Consider the following 15,624-nt stretch of genomic DNA (forward strand, 5'->3'; position numbering starts at 1 on the left):
TTTCCAATTTTAAAATAGATAAACATTGAACACTTTAAAAAAAATTGTTGAACAAACAATGTCTAACACTTCGCCAATAGAAGAAAAAGAAATGGGGTTAAGTGTCTTCTATCTAGTCCTTTTTGTTAAGTGGCTTGGTAGCGGGAAATGTAGATGAGTGTAGATTCTCCTTATTCCTAATATCTGGGGCTATTTAATTACATAGAAACTTCTTCACCTTGCACAAGGTTTCAAGGGCCCTATCTTGTATCCTAACTTGGTCGTGAAAAGATAAGATAAAATAAGATGGGTGGGTCTTACAAAAGTATTTTGTGTTGAGAATGAATTTACAATATTATAAATATGGTATATTCATGCACGTTACACAATCTTGGTACAATGAATATGTATATTCAACAACAAAAAAAAACTATATCTTTTTGTGTATGATTTTGATATTAGGAAATAAGATTAACATAAATCGAGAGTAGATATTTTGTTATGGAAATATAATTAGAAAATATGGTAAAAATATTTTGAAAGCTCTATAAGAGATTTGAACAAGATATTGATATTGACCTAATTAGAGGCTTATTTAAAAGTGTAATCAGACACTTTAGAAATTTAAGTTTTTTTTGCCTTAAGAGCATAGCTTCCTTGTGAGTTGTGTGTGGGATTTTATTATGAGAGAATCATTGTAATACTCCCATAAAAATCTTAATAATAAAGTTGAGAGACTTTTGTGTGCTTCGAAAGTGGATTTATGTCTGTTTTGGCCGAACCAATATAAATATTGTGTATGCGTTTTTTAGTTTGCTTTTTTTTTCCGCAATTGTTCGATGTTGTTATTATTTTGCATTAAGGGGCACTTCATCTCTCCTGGTATTCCAACATTTTGTTGGATGAGTTGGTAGAATTTTTGACATATTTATCAAGAGAATGAAAGCAAATCGGATGATTGATATGTTGTCAAAACTAAAATTTTTTTAAAGGTACACTAAAAAATATAGTTGTAACTAAAGAGGGTAGTAAGAAATTGATTTTAATAAATATTTTTACTTCTTGTTGTGATCTTTAAATTATTTGTTGCTCCAGTAACTTCAAAAAGATGATTTAAACTAAATTGACGTTAACAATGCATTTTTAATGACGTTTTTGAAATATATATATATATATATATATATATATATATATATATATATATATATATATATATATATATGAAAATATATATATATATATGAAAATACTAAATAGTTTGAAATGTGATTTTAAAAACAAAATTTATATGTTAAATAAAAGTCTATAAGGACTTAAACAAGTTTCATACAAAATCATCAAATCCCAATCAAATGATTTAAAAAACAAATTGACTATGATAATTGCTTATATATTAAACATTTTGATCCAAATCTTATTTATTTATGTTGATGATATATTGTAAAAATTGATATTAAGTAAATTTTAAATCCTTAACAGTTTCATATTTTGGAGTTGTAATTTTTTTGTTGGACTCGAAATTACACATGTTGTCAATGTTATCAATGTTATAAATGTAAATCAAAATAATATATTCTGGATTTTATTGAAAAGTTGTTAACCTACTTAAACACTCATGGTTAGAAGTATTTCAAGAAAAAATACATAAATCTATTCCTAACTACTCTAAAACGTATTCGGATTGATAAAGACAAGCCTGAACCACCCAAGAACGAAGAAACGAAAAAGAAATCGGAACAACCCAAATTTTGGATTTACAACTTATGGATCGTTTTAATCATTAAAGATATGTTATAATAAGTATTTAGAACTTAAATAAAGCTATACAACAACTAACAATAACAATAGACTATAACATGATATAAAAAAACAAACTCTCAAAAGGGTTATATTGAAAATTAAAAGTTATATTAATAATGGTGCTACAACGGGACGTGAAAAATATCTAATACCTTTCACGAGGAATTCCTAAGCCAAGCTCGAGCTTCAAACAAGTTCTAACTAAAAAAAATAGAAAAGCTTACCAACCTTAAAACTCAATTGATGACGAATGTTAGAATTTTTAGGGTCACTAGTATAATAAATAATTGTGCAAATGTCATATTTAATATAAGCCAAAATAATGTGATCTAATATGATTAAGTTTATGACTTATGAGTGTATTTGCCATGAATATAAAGTGAGGATACCTAAGTTGCATTTCTAATTTTATGAAAGGGCTGAATTAAAAATAACCTAACTATAATAACCAACTTAATGTTAGTTATATATAACGGTAATTGTCCCCATTTGAAGTACGGCTAATTCTCCTTTGTGTCCACATCAACAGAGAGAGAAACCTATTGCCGTACTCATCAAATGGAAGAACCATTCCATATAAAGAAAGTCTAAATAGAAAATAGATTAAAGAATCATTCAATCCATGCAAAGTCTAAAAAAGAGAAGATTCATGATTCATCAAATTAAGGTACTCTTCCTCGCATTCAGATTTTAATTTCTCACATATTAAATTATGATCTAATTAGGATAATTCTAACAATTGGTATCAGAACCATCCTAATTTAGTTATGTGAATAAATTTTAAATCGAAAAGATATATATATATATATATATTTATCTTTTAATATATATTCTGAATAAAGAATTTAATAATGTTATCTATCATTAAGATTAACTATAGAGACGATAAATTTATGATATATTTGAATTAACTATTTGACTAGTTATTATTTTTAAGATAAGATCCCTATATTTAGGGATATTTAAATTCTCAGGAATGATATATGCATTTATGAATTTATAGATAATTTCAAAGAAGCATGTTAGTCGGATTATATATATATATATATACTTAAATTATTTATAAATTATTTAAAAGCATGTTATCAATTCATTTGAATACGATAATATAAAGATTTATCATGTTATCATAGATTTATGAATATTTACATTCTTTTCCGTTAAGTTTCTAAATTTATGGACATTTAGACTCTCTTGTTAATGGTTAAGTATAGTTAAAGAGGAACAATTATATATCATCAAGATTGACTTCTATTTTGAAACCGATGAATACGATATCTTTTCAAAATTAATTATTTATTTTAATCCCGTGCAATGAGTTCGTTGGATTAGAATTATTTTAAAATTATAATTAGGGTGCAAAAAATGAGTGTATATAAAATACCATTTTGGACTAAGTTTGAAAATAAATATAAATTTTGGAAAACGTATGTCCAAGCTTGATAAATATACAATACATGATAAATATACAATACACAGGAAATCCTTAATTTATAATTTTATTTATTCATCAATTTAGGAAAGCAATAAAAGGGCGGAGAGACACGTGATCAATGATATCCTTACTCTAATGCCTATTAGGCAACATGTCATATGATTTAGATCTTGGAGGGTGTTCCTCTAATCTTACCCATGAAGTATGGTGGACTTAGTTTTTAACTCTAACCAAGGTTTGTTCAACTTTTGACCCGACTATAGTTAGTTTTTTAACTACGGCTAAGGTGTGACTAGTAATGCAAGTGTTTGACTCATATTGGAATATTTAGACATCGCAAAACACTACAGGAGGTTGTGCCCATGTGTGGGTGGATGCCCTATGTGTATATATTAATGTTGTTAGATATATTATCTTGAATAACAGAAAATATATATACATATGATGTTACAAATAAATAAAATAAAATTAAATATAGGAAAAATGAAATCATCGATTGAGATGTTGATTCGAGGCATGTGTTAGACAAATTTCTCTTAAAACAGTTTTATCATCTCCCGTTTGTGCTGGAGTTTATCGTAGATGGCTGTCTTCCAGGGTATAACGAATTCAGTAGTGATTCTGTATTTAAATCACTACTCGTCGAATTTGATCAGCGTACCTGAACTGTCACCGGGTTACAATGGAAATATCGAGCAAAGAACTAGAAAAACACTCACAAAATAAGAAGAGAGATTTTGAAATTCTAAAGTGAGAAAATATAAGATGACAAAGTTGTTTTTTTTTTTGGGAAAAGATGATAGGGTTGTTTGAGATTAGAGATGAGGGGTTTTATATTGTTGAAAAGTTAAACATTCATAAAAATAAAATCAACCATTATCTTTGATCCAACAGCTGACCTTGATTGCCTCTTCATTGCCCTTTGTATTTTTTTCTTCATTAGAAAATACACGTTACATTACTTTCTAAATTGCTAATAATTCTCTTGCGTTTAAGCACGGATTTGGACCATCACCAAAGCAAAGGTATGTCTTGATTTTAATCTATTTTATACATTTTGGTTTATTTTGATTAAGTTTATTCCATAATCATTTAGATATGTTTATAACTTTCAACTTATGTATAGTGTTTTCTTGTTATAGATTAGAAAAAAATGAGATAAAAAAGAGAATAAAAATATTCTTAGATCTATTTAATGATGAACATTTTCAAGTTGATTAAATGACTTTGAGTTTTTATTTATTTAAATTGTATTTACTATGAATGTTTTCTACTCAAAGTTGAAACTAGTTTTGTTTTTACATAGATCTTAGTATTTTTATCCTCAAGTATGACCTAGTGGAAGAGTCGACTTAAGAGACTAAAATGTTACAAATTTTATTAACAATGTTATATCATGTTAGGGTGAATGTAGGGTGTCACACTTTGAATGTATGTGTCATGTTAAATGTCACAAATTTTATTAACAGGTATTTACTAGCAAAAAGGTCTAGCATAACTTGTAATTGGTTTAGGCAATAAAAGAATTTTTCCCTGCCTCTTTAAAACTACAAACTAAACAGGATAAATAATTTAAAAAATGAGCGGTTTTAAAACAAATTTTAATTTCATTCATGTTTATGTGATAAAAACAATTATTAAATGTTATAACCCATTGTATTTCTTAATTTTTGTTTGTGCATGTAGGAATAATGACTCAAAATTCAAGAGTTGTGAAAGCATCACATGCCATGAGAGATTTGGGTGTTAGCGAGGAAAAAACAATGTCTGTGGTTGAAAAACTTTTGAAATTATAAGATAAAAATTGGCAACTTATTGAGGAAGACAACTATAGAGTACTCGCAGATGATATATTTGAGCGAGATGAAACGCGGTCTGTCTCTTTTCTTTTTTTCGATAATTGTTTAATTTATTTTTCTCTTATTATTATTCTTTCATTTTTAACAGAAAGACGATAGACCTATTGTTAAGAAGTCGTGTCTAAAGAAGGAAGAAAAGAATGATGTCTTGTTCTGTACTAACAACCATGGTAATATTAGTAAACGCCATTTTGTTGCAACTATATCATCGACAATTATAAACAAAGGAAAACAACCTACAATAACACTTGAAGGTATGTGTGATGGAAGTGAATAATTTCATATTTTTCATGTTTAATCTATCTAATATTGTCTATGTGAAAAATAATATGTTATATATTACCGTATTAACATTGATTAGTTACATTTTCCAGATAAAAAAACTTCTTCAAAATTTGTCAACAAAGCTGAGATTTGCGAAAAAGGAAATGTTTCAAAAAATATATTGAAAAGACATGACATTTCAAAAGGGCAATTAAGAAGCAGTTGTCATTACACTTGTAAACGAGATTAACGATGAACCTCCTCCAACATTTCATTATATTTCGAAGAATGTGATATATGACAAAGCTTATGTAAAATTTTCATTGGCCCGAATTGATGTTAATAGTAATAGCTGTGCAACTTGTCACGGTAATTGTGTATCATCCTTTCCACCCTGTGAATGTGCCCGAGAGACTCGTGGTGATTTTGCATACATCATGGATGGCATTGTAAAAGAGGACTTCATAGACCAATGTATCTCTATGAACCTCTTTCCAGAAAAGCACAACAATTTTACTGTAAGGGGGACTGTCCGCTTGAAAAATTGAGAAATGATGCCAATTTGGAAGATTGTCAATGCAGAGGACATTTAATAAAAAAATCATTAAAGAATGTTGGTGGAAATGCGAATGCAATAAACAATGTGGGAATTGGGTCGTGCAACGAGGTATAAATAAAAATTTGCCAGTTTTTATGACACCGGAAGTTGGTAAAGGATGGGGTCTTCGAACCCTACAAGATCTTCCAAAGGGTGCTTTTGTTTGTGAATATGTTGGTGAGATACTAACAAACTCTAAGATATATGAGCGAGGGTTGGCCAAGCGAGATGGTGAAGTGCATACCTATCCTGTTCTACTTGATGCTGATTGGGGTTCAAAAGGTGTCTTAAAAGATGAAGAAGCTCTATGTTTGGATGCTACTTATTATGGAAACATTGCAAGGTTTATTAACCATAGGTAAGTTAAGGAATTTAATTAATCTTAAATTTAATTTTGTGAAACTTTATTGTTAATGTTTATTTATTTATTTATTGTGTTAGGTGTTTTGATTGCAATTTGCTTGAAATACATGTGGAGGTGGAGACTCCAGATCATCATTATTATCATGTAAATATTTGTGGAATTTTTGTGCAACATTTTCACATAAATGAGTCATTTTAACAGATCCATTAAATTATCACCTATCTTTTTCTCTTTTTTAATAAGTTATTTTATATCACAATGTGTATTTAATTGATTACCATTTCTAATCTCCCATTTTGTACAACTTGCATTCTTTACCTCAAGAGAAGTGAAAGCAATGGAAGAATTAAATTGGATAAGTAGTATTATCCTATGGTTATTTAGTGTAGCACATATTAATAGAATTTTCAATTAGTTCATTTAGATTATGATTTAATCACATAAAAAGTAGACATGTTACCAAGTGTTCAAGACATTTTTAATTAGTTCTGTTAGGATCGGGATAGCCGATAGGGGACCGGAGTCCGGCTAATCGCTAATCTCTTACGACACAACACAAATTGGAACTAATTCGGTTAAAGACTAGAACCGCTCTTAATACTACACAGATTGTGACAGACTCTTGAACCGAGTTCAAGTGCGGAAATGTCCGTTTCAATCTGAAGTAACGTACACAATTCGGTTTTGGAAGGTATTTAGAAGAGGTCGGTTAAAGTGGAGAGAGGGACCGGTTCGGTTTGAGTGATTTATAATTCAGTTCGGTTAGAGTAAGTGAGCCAGAAAGTATGAGTAAAGAACACAAGACAAATTTTATGGATGTTCGGAGCAAACTCTCCTACGTCACCCTTCTTCTCAAACAGTGAAAAGGATATTCACTAATTGGAATATTACACAATACAATACACAATCCGAACGAGTCTTAGTGACTGGTCATCGGTTACACCACTCACACAGTGATGTAATACTTTTACACTTGGTAAAATACATAGATTTCTACTTAGAACAATTTTACTTTGAGAACAGAATAACTATATCAACTCAGGATGTTCTTCGGGTTTGATTATGTGAAAATCTTGATTGATTCTTGTTCGCGCGCGTTGTCACTGTTTGCTTTTCGTTCTTGGCTTCCTTTATATAAATAATATGACAATGGTCATATTTTTCTCTCATTCATTGATTGGTCAGCCGAACCGGTCAGGTTCAGGTAGCGTGCACGCCTTGTCATTTTGGACATCTGGCAGACATACATTAGCCGACCGCCTGTTTCAGAAGGTTGCGTGTGATCTTGGATAATTAATCATCATTGCTTTTATTGCATGCTTCTGACTCGGATCACGGATCCTTCTTGTGCTCATTATCCAAGAAATTAATTACCTCATCTTTCATAGATTTCACAGATTTGAGTATTTTCCCGTTGGCCTTAAGATCTTCGATTTTTGAGCCAGCGGAAATATGCTTTGTCCGATTTTTCATTTGAGCCGATCCGGTTTAGAGAAGTAGCATCGTTTTTCTTGATTGTTCGGATCTCTTTGAGACACAATGTCTCGACCGGTCTAGTGCAGTTACCTGTAAATGGAACATTGAGACTGGTTAAGTTCTTTTGTCCGGTTAAAATTAGCTTACTTAATTTTTCTAACAATTTCTCCCTTTATGATTATTTAGAATAAATATTCAAAACTTGTAAGTGTTGGCCGGTTTGAAAATCCTTTTAAAAAGTGTTTGGCCGGTTTAAAAATTGACTTACTTAATTTTTTCTAACAATTTCTCCCTTTTTGATTATTTAGAATAAATATTCAAAACTTGTAAGTTTTGGCCGGTTTGAGAATTGTTTAAGAAGTGTTTGTCCGATTTTTTGAAAAAGTTTATCAATTTCTCCCTTTTTGATGCTTTTAGCCGAAAAGTATCAAAACTAGTTTTCATAAGCCGAGATATTATATATATATATATGGAAAATAGAGTTATATCTGAAATATAATAGTGATTAAGTTCAAGGTAAATAGAATAAGTAAAGTAGGAGTTCAAAGATTCAGAGGTCCCCCCTGGTCTTTTTCCTTGAGCTTTTCCTCCTCCTCCTCTTGCCATTCTCTTTCCTTCTATCCGCGTTCATGCACCATCCAGTAACAAGACTTGGTCTTTGGGAAGGGAAGCGATTGAAGTTGAAGAAGCCACCTGCCGGTCTGGGTGGTCGAGTCGGAAGAACGGTTGATGTTCCCTGACTGGTTGAGAGAACAAATGAACTCGGTACAACTTTCTTCTTCCTTGGTTTTAGAGGATTATCATCCTCTTCTTCTTCATCAGCGAGTGGGTTGATAGGATGTATATCCGGTGGAGGACCTGACTGGTTGAGAGAACAAATGAACTCGGTACAACTTTCTTCTTCCTTGGTTTTAGAGGATTATCATCCTCTTCTTCTTCATCAGCGAGTGAGTTGATAGGATGTATATCCGGTGGAGGACCTTGAAGACCGCTATGTTCTACTCCAGATATCAACTCGGCTATCTTCTTTCTTTTATTTTTCCGACCCCTTGTCACCATTCCTGTTGTCCGCTCAGCTTGAACCGGTCCAATTTGTTTTTGTTTGGCCTCTTCTTCCTTTTGCAGATTCTGTGCTACCCGAAAATCCTTTTCTTCAAGGTCTTTTCTCAGTCGTTCTTGTTTTTCATCTTCGACTTGGATTCGAAGGACCGTTTCCGCATCGGCTTGGATCTACTCTTGAGTAGTGACCGCTTTTATCTTCGTCAGTTCTTCAATCTGAGCCACCATGACTTGCATCATTACTAGCAGCGGAGCGATGGACGACTCAACTGTCGCTTTAACCGTCTCAATTAATTCAGAGTTCAGAATGGTGGTTCTTGATTCCGTGACGGTGGGCCACTTGCTCATTGAAATGTCGACAACATTATCAATGAGGCCCTTAATATTTCCGGAAAGGTGTTCAACCTCTTGACTTTGTTCAGGGAATTGGGAATGAACCGACATAGCCGTTTTCGGTTCCTCTTGACCGACTGAGTTTTTATCTTTAGAGTTAGAATGAGGAATGGACTTACTTGTGGATTTTCCTGATGGGGAGGTAGGATGATCGGTCCGCTTGGATGATTCACCGACTTCATAAATCGGTTTGCTCTAGTAATCTTCGGATTTTAGGAAGCAGTCGTTGAAGTGTTTGTTCTTTTCCTCCTCTAGACGTAAAATGTCATTTATCAACTCCTCCTTCATTTTTCCGAATTTATGAACTACTTTCTTTTCAACCACGGTCGTTTCCCCCTGAGTTTCATTTAGTGCCTTGGTCAACGCTATGAGTCTTGCATTTTCGTCGACCAACTTTCCCTTTGCCAATACTATCGGAACACAATCGGTTTTGGCCAGATAAAATATTTCATCTTCCATTGCCACCAGGTTCGTCAGGTGCACATTTTCGGTATAGCCGGGAAGCAGGTTCCGGAAAGTGACTTCACTTCTCATTCTACACCAATTGTAATATGGACGGGATATTACTTCGGCCGCTTCTTCCAGCATTTTGAGAAAGTGTTTAAACATGTCTTCTACTTCTTGTTGAGAGACCGGAGTTTCAGAATCCGGTATTGTTTCTTGTTGTTCCGGCTCTTTGTTGGGTGAGTTTTGATCAATTTCGGTTAGAGGAGATTTCTCAAGAACCGAACCGGTTGACTTTTCTTCAGGGCAGCTGCCCCCTTGCATCGGAGAGTCTACCATTTCTTTGTCTTTGTTTGTGTCGGCCTTCTCTTTGGCCTTGTCATCTTCATTCGTCCGGTTGACATCATTAATCTGACCGATTTGATTGAGCTTGCTTGTCACCTCGGTCTCCGTGACCCGATTAACGTCATCGACAATTTTATTTATTAGGTTCGAAGACCTTTCATGGACTTCCTCAGCCTGCTTGACCGGAAAATTTCTAGGATTAGAATTATTAGATGGGCTGGGGGTACTAACCGTGTGAGCATATGCTCCTTTAAGGGATGATTTTCCATCTTTGCTTACAGATTACTCTACCGGTTTTGAGGACACGACTTTTTCCGCTTCGTTCTTTTCTTTGTCCGGAGAGGAATGAATCGGTATTGGAATGACCACGCTGATTGGTGTTGCTCCCATGACCAAACCGGATGGCTGGAGCTGAGCCAGATCGGATGGGTGAGGAGATGGTCCGGGAGATGGAGTTCTCTCGGACTCATGAGACTTACTGGCAGTTTTCTTCGCAGCAGGCTTTCTGGTTCTCTTAGCCGTACTTTTGAGTCTCCCCTTTTTCTCTTGTACTGCGATTTGTTTGGCCTTACCCTTCGGTTCGGCTTCTTTAGAACCTTCGTCCTTCGATGTTTTCTCTTTTGGATCATTTTCCGCCAGGGTTTTCTCTTTTAGAGGCTTCTCAGACCGAGCCTTGATGTTTTCTGAATTCATGATTTGGAGGGGGATAGAGCGGTACCTTCTCCGATACGAATCTGTATATATGACAAGATTTTTCCAATCTGCATTGCATATGTCTGAACCCGGTCTTTTGTTCCAGCGACAACTTCGCATAATTGCTTAAAGAGCACGCTGCCCCAATCTATTTTGTCACACCGGACTATTTCGGCCATCATTTCAAACTTCAACTTGGTCAAATTATCGAAATTACCTCCTTTTCCTTGGAGAGATTTTGAGACAATATCTAGGAGCCACCTGAACTCCGGTTTCAGCTTGCTTTTCTTTCCAGTTTTCTCTACCGGATCAGCCGGGTTCAGAGATAGTATCTGCTGAACCGCTTCAACATCTTCTCCAGAAAGCTTCGTTTTGAAGTCACTTCCACTAGTAGGCAGTTAGAGAGCTTCGACGAACGTTTCTTCTGTAAGTTCAAACTTGATGCCGCAAACAATCGACGTAATGATCCTCTTTTGCAGACTTGCATTTTCAAATAATGCAGTAATTTCATCCAGATGAACGATGAACGGACTGTCCAGAAAACACTCCTAACCAACGTCTCTAAGAGATCCGATCAGTGTTTTGTACTCGATAGTTTCGTTTTCTTCAATATCCTTTATGTCGACCTACATGATATGAGTAAACAACGCATTATCACGTCCCATGGTGGATTGAAAGAGAGAATTAAGAAGAGATAAGATGCAAGGATGCTTTGGTGATTTTTAGAGAGAGAGAGCGTGGTTTGATGAATGATTCAACTTCTAGTTTATATAGGAGGCAGTTTCTTGATGGTTAAGAAACCGAATCGTCACGTCGTTCCGAGTTTTTGGCGCCAAAATTTTCCCTCCAAAAGTTACTACGGTAACTGTTGGCGGTAAATTAGGGTGGTACTTTTGAGCGGTAAACTAGGGGCGGTAAACTTATTGGCGGTTGATTTTTGAAGTTTAGCCGAATTTTAATGTTAAGCCGAAATTTGATGTTAAGCCAGAATTTGATGTTGAGCCGGAATTTGATGTTAAGCTGAAATAGTTAGAGAGAGTGAATGATTTTCAATTAAGCCGATAATAATGATAAGTGAAGTGGTCACCCGGTCGTACAACAAAATGACCGAGATGACCGGAAATGAATCGATACAATGACAAAAAGAATTATCGACGAAGGTTCATTTCGTCCATCTTCAATGCCCAATCTTTCACGGTGTAGTCGGTCCGACTTTCGATTCTCGCGATCCATCTTTCCATCATATCGCCGGTCAACGTGTTTGCCGGGACTACCGGGATTCCTGGTCCGAGATTTAGAATGACGGAACGAATGTACCTGATGATTTGGGGAGCGAAGCCGATTCTTCTTCTAGGAGCCGTGATATGCCCCTTCAAGTTGTTGAAGATGAGGGTGACCCAATTTATGGGTGAGTAGTTTGTGATTGCGATCATGATGTCACTCACTTGCCGAGTGTAATTCTGATTCGCCATTCGTCCCAAGATTGACCGTTGGATCAAGTTCTGGAGGATTTGGAAATGAGGAGTTAGGTCATCTTTCAGACCACAACATCCAACCTTATGTCTGTTATCGGAGAAGATGTGTGCATAGCGCTCATTTGCTTCAACGTGAGGAGTAGGAAAGTCAGAAAACCCTTCGGTTGGAAGGTTGAAGAGATCTACGAACGACTCTTCAGTGAGCCGGTAGAACTCGCAGTCAATGTAGGTGGTGATGCTTTCATCTTCTCTCACCTGTGCATTTTTGAAAAACTCGTGCACCTCCTCTTCGAGGATGGTGTCCGATCCTTCAAGGAATGTTTGTAGACCAGAATAGATCCAAAGTTCGACCAGAACATTGCCGAGTCTGGTGTTGAGAACAGATTTGAAGTCAACGATGATGGAGTTTCGGAGTTTAACATTCATTTTGAAAGATGAAGGTTCAAGATATATATAGAGAGAAATACTTTCAAAGTGTGATTTGTTTGAAGGGAATGATGTCTTTATATAGTGCAGGCGGTTAGGAGACATTTAATGAGAATATTTTGAAAAATCTGACCGTTTATGTATTGTCAATAAATGCTTGATGCCTTTTTAAGAGAATAACCTTTTTGGAATTGTACGATGTAGGCTAACTGACCTATCCGGACTAGGCACGCCTTTTGGTTAATGAATATGTCGGTTCCCAATGAGGATTTGAAATTATTCGCTTTATGTCCTAAAACTGAGCCGAAACAGGGAAAGAAATGTTTGTCATTAAAAGGGTGATTTACCGAACCGGTAGTACAACAAAATTACTGGTTCGGTAATGGAGTAGAAGGAGAAGCGAGAAAATCTATATTATTCGGTTTAAAAACAAGAGAAGATTAATAGTGGGATGGCCCAACTATTGGAGTGTTCTTGGCCTTTACATTGTCCCACCTATCGATCATCTCTTGGATCCTCTCCTTTGTCAACAGCTGATTCGGGTGGAGAATGATACCCGAGCCATGATAGTTGTTGAAGTGGTTGAACAAACCGCTTAGCTGTGGAGCATAACCTATTTTGTTGGAGAGAATTAGCTCTTTCATGTTGTCGAAGATGATCCTCGACCAGTTCACCCTTGTTCCTTCGGTGATGGCCGTCATCATCTCGAAGATGCGTTGGGTGTAGGTTTGAGACTTGTCTCTGGCCATGATGGACTTAATCAAGATCTCGCTAAGAACCTAGTATTCGTTAGCGAGAAGACTCTTGGGTCCCCAGGTGTTAACCGGGCTCATAGAGCTGGAGAAGTGATGTCTCATCTCTTCGATGAACACGGGGGAGTAGATCAGGTCGGTGACTCCTTCAGTTGGTAGCTCGCAAAAATTTGCAAAATCTTTCGAACTGAAGAGGAATGATTTTCCATGGTTTTGAGCAAGGATGAATTCTGGATGTATCACCCTTGCTGTGTCGAAAAACTCATTAACTAAGGAGTAGTTAATGACATATCGGTTCTCTAAAAACCTCCTCAGACCGGTGCTCTCAAGAGCTCCGAAGATGCATCGGACTTCATTGTCCTTAGAGTAAGCTACCGATTCGAAATCGGCTAGGAGAACCTTTTTGGAGAGAGAACAAGGCTTTTTTAGAGAGTTTTGCTTAGAGAGTTTTCTTGAGATGAATAGTGTTTTGAAGTTGGATTAGATTAGCTACTTATATAACCATCCGATGATAAGCATTCTTAGAGATGTCATTTCGTAATTATTATGAGGTTAACTTGTGTAAGTGTATAATGTGTGTTTCCAATGAAATAGTAATGATGGCAAAAAAATTTTCATCATGTTTTTAAAAAATATGGATGAGATGTTAGTCTTCCTCTTTTTGTGATGGACACGTGTCGTCACTTTGATTGAGGTATAGATTGTTTTAATTTTTCATAGGTATAATCATCAAAACATGCATGAAAACATCGGTCAACTGTCCCAAGCTAGCCGGATAAATTCAGTGACCGAGATCATGATGCATTTTATCGGTTAGTTTTCCATGACTAGTTTTATCGAGATAGCTTATTCCGGTGTGAAGAAATGTCGAACTGAGCCGACATTTGTTCATCTTAGGGAATAGACTGCCTATTTTACTAAGTCATTTGAACCGCCCAATATATTTACATGTGATTTGGTAGTGTGAATTTGTTAAGCTTAACCGGAGACGTCTTTCCGGTTAGCATCTTTGAGTGTTTAATTTCCTATTTAGGTATTGCTTGAGAAGCGAGAGCTTCTCCCTGAGCTCATGCTCCGGTTTTTCAAAAAGTTTGAAGTATGAAAGAATGCAATAACATTTAAGGTATAAGCTATTTACTATCAGTAAGTCCTAAGATATTTCTGAAATAAGAAAACTTAGCTTCCTGTAGCGGCTTGGTGAAGATGTCAGCCACTTGTTGTTCGGTTAAGACGTACTCCATCCGGATGTGTTTCTGCTGGACGTGTTCTCGAATGAAGTGGTGTCTGATATCAATATGCTTCGTTCTTGAGTGCAACACTGGATTTTATGTAATCGCTATTGCACTGGTGTTGTCACAAAAGATTGGAGATTCTTCGGTAGTGATACCGAAATCCCATAGTTGCTGTTTGATCTAGAGGAGTTGAGCACAACAGCTTCCGGCTGTTAGATACTCCGCCTCTGCGGTTGAAGTGGCAACTGAGGTTTTCTTTATGCTATACCAAGAGACGAACCGGTCTCCCAGAAACTGGCATGTTCCGCTTGTGCTCTTTCGGTCAATTTTGCAGCCTGCATAGTCTGCATCAGAGTAACTTATGAGATTGAAACTTGAATCTTTTGGATACCATAGTCCCACATCTTGAGTCCCTTTCAGATATTTCAGAATCCTTTTAGCCGCGGTATAGTGTGATTGTTTTGGATTGACTTGTGTTAGGATCTAGGTCGCGGCTAGGGAACTGGGGTCTGGCCGGTCGGCGCGTCTCACTCAAAGGGTGGTGATTAATCCGGTTAGAGAGTAATACCGGGGTTTCAATACTACACAAACTATCACAAACCTTTGAACCTAGTTCAAGTGCGGAAGTGGTTTGTTTCAGGTTGAAGCAGTACACAAACGAGATAGGCAGAACCGGATTTGAATAAGACATGTTTGGAGATTGTTGGGTCGGTTTTGCTGCTTAGTAATTCGGTTTAGATGATGTTGAATCGGTTGGAGCGGTATTAGTGGGTTAGTGTAGATCGATTAGAATGTACAGCAGACGGAAAGTAAATAACATGACAAGTTTTTATGGATGTTCGGAGATAAAACTCCTACGTCACCCTTCCTCTTGAAACCGCGAGAAGGATATTTACTAAGGAATACAAACACAATCCGATCGAGACTTATTTCCTGCTCGATAACACCCGTACAATTTTAACCGAAATTGTAGAATTTCACTTCAAATAAGCGCTTTTTGCTTTCTAGAGATAGAACACAATATATTGAA

General features: G+C 35.6%; 1 pseudogene; it reads left to right on the top strand.

Annotated features, from left to right (window-relative positions):
- The first annotated feature begins 3,796 nt into the window (after positions 1-3,796).
- Positions 3,797-8,515, top strand: LOC124939229 (annotated as a pseudogene).
- Positions 8,516-15,624: the final 7,109 nt, after the last annotated feature.

The sequence above is a fragment of the Impatiens glandulifera genome, chromosome 5 (assembly GCF_907164915.1).
Source record: "Impatiens glandulifera chromosome 5, dImpGla2.1, whole genome shotgun sequence".
Taxonomy (NCBI): Eukaryota; Viridiplantae; Streptophyta; class Magnoliopsida; order Ericales; family Balsaminaceae; genus Impatiens; species Impatiens glandulifera.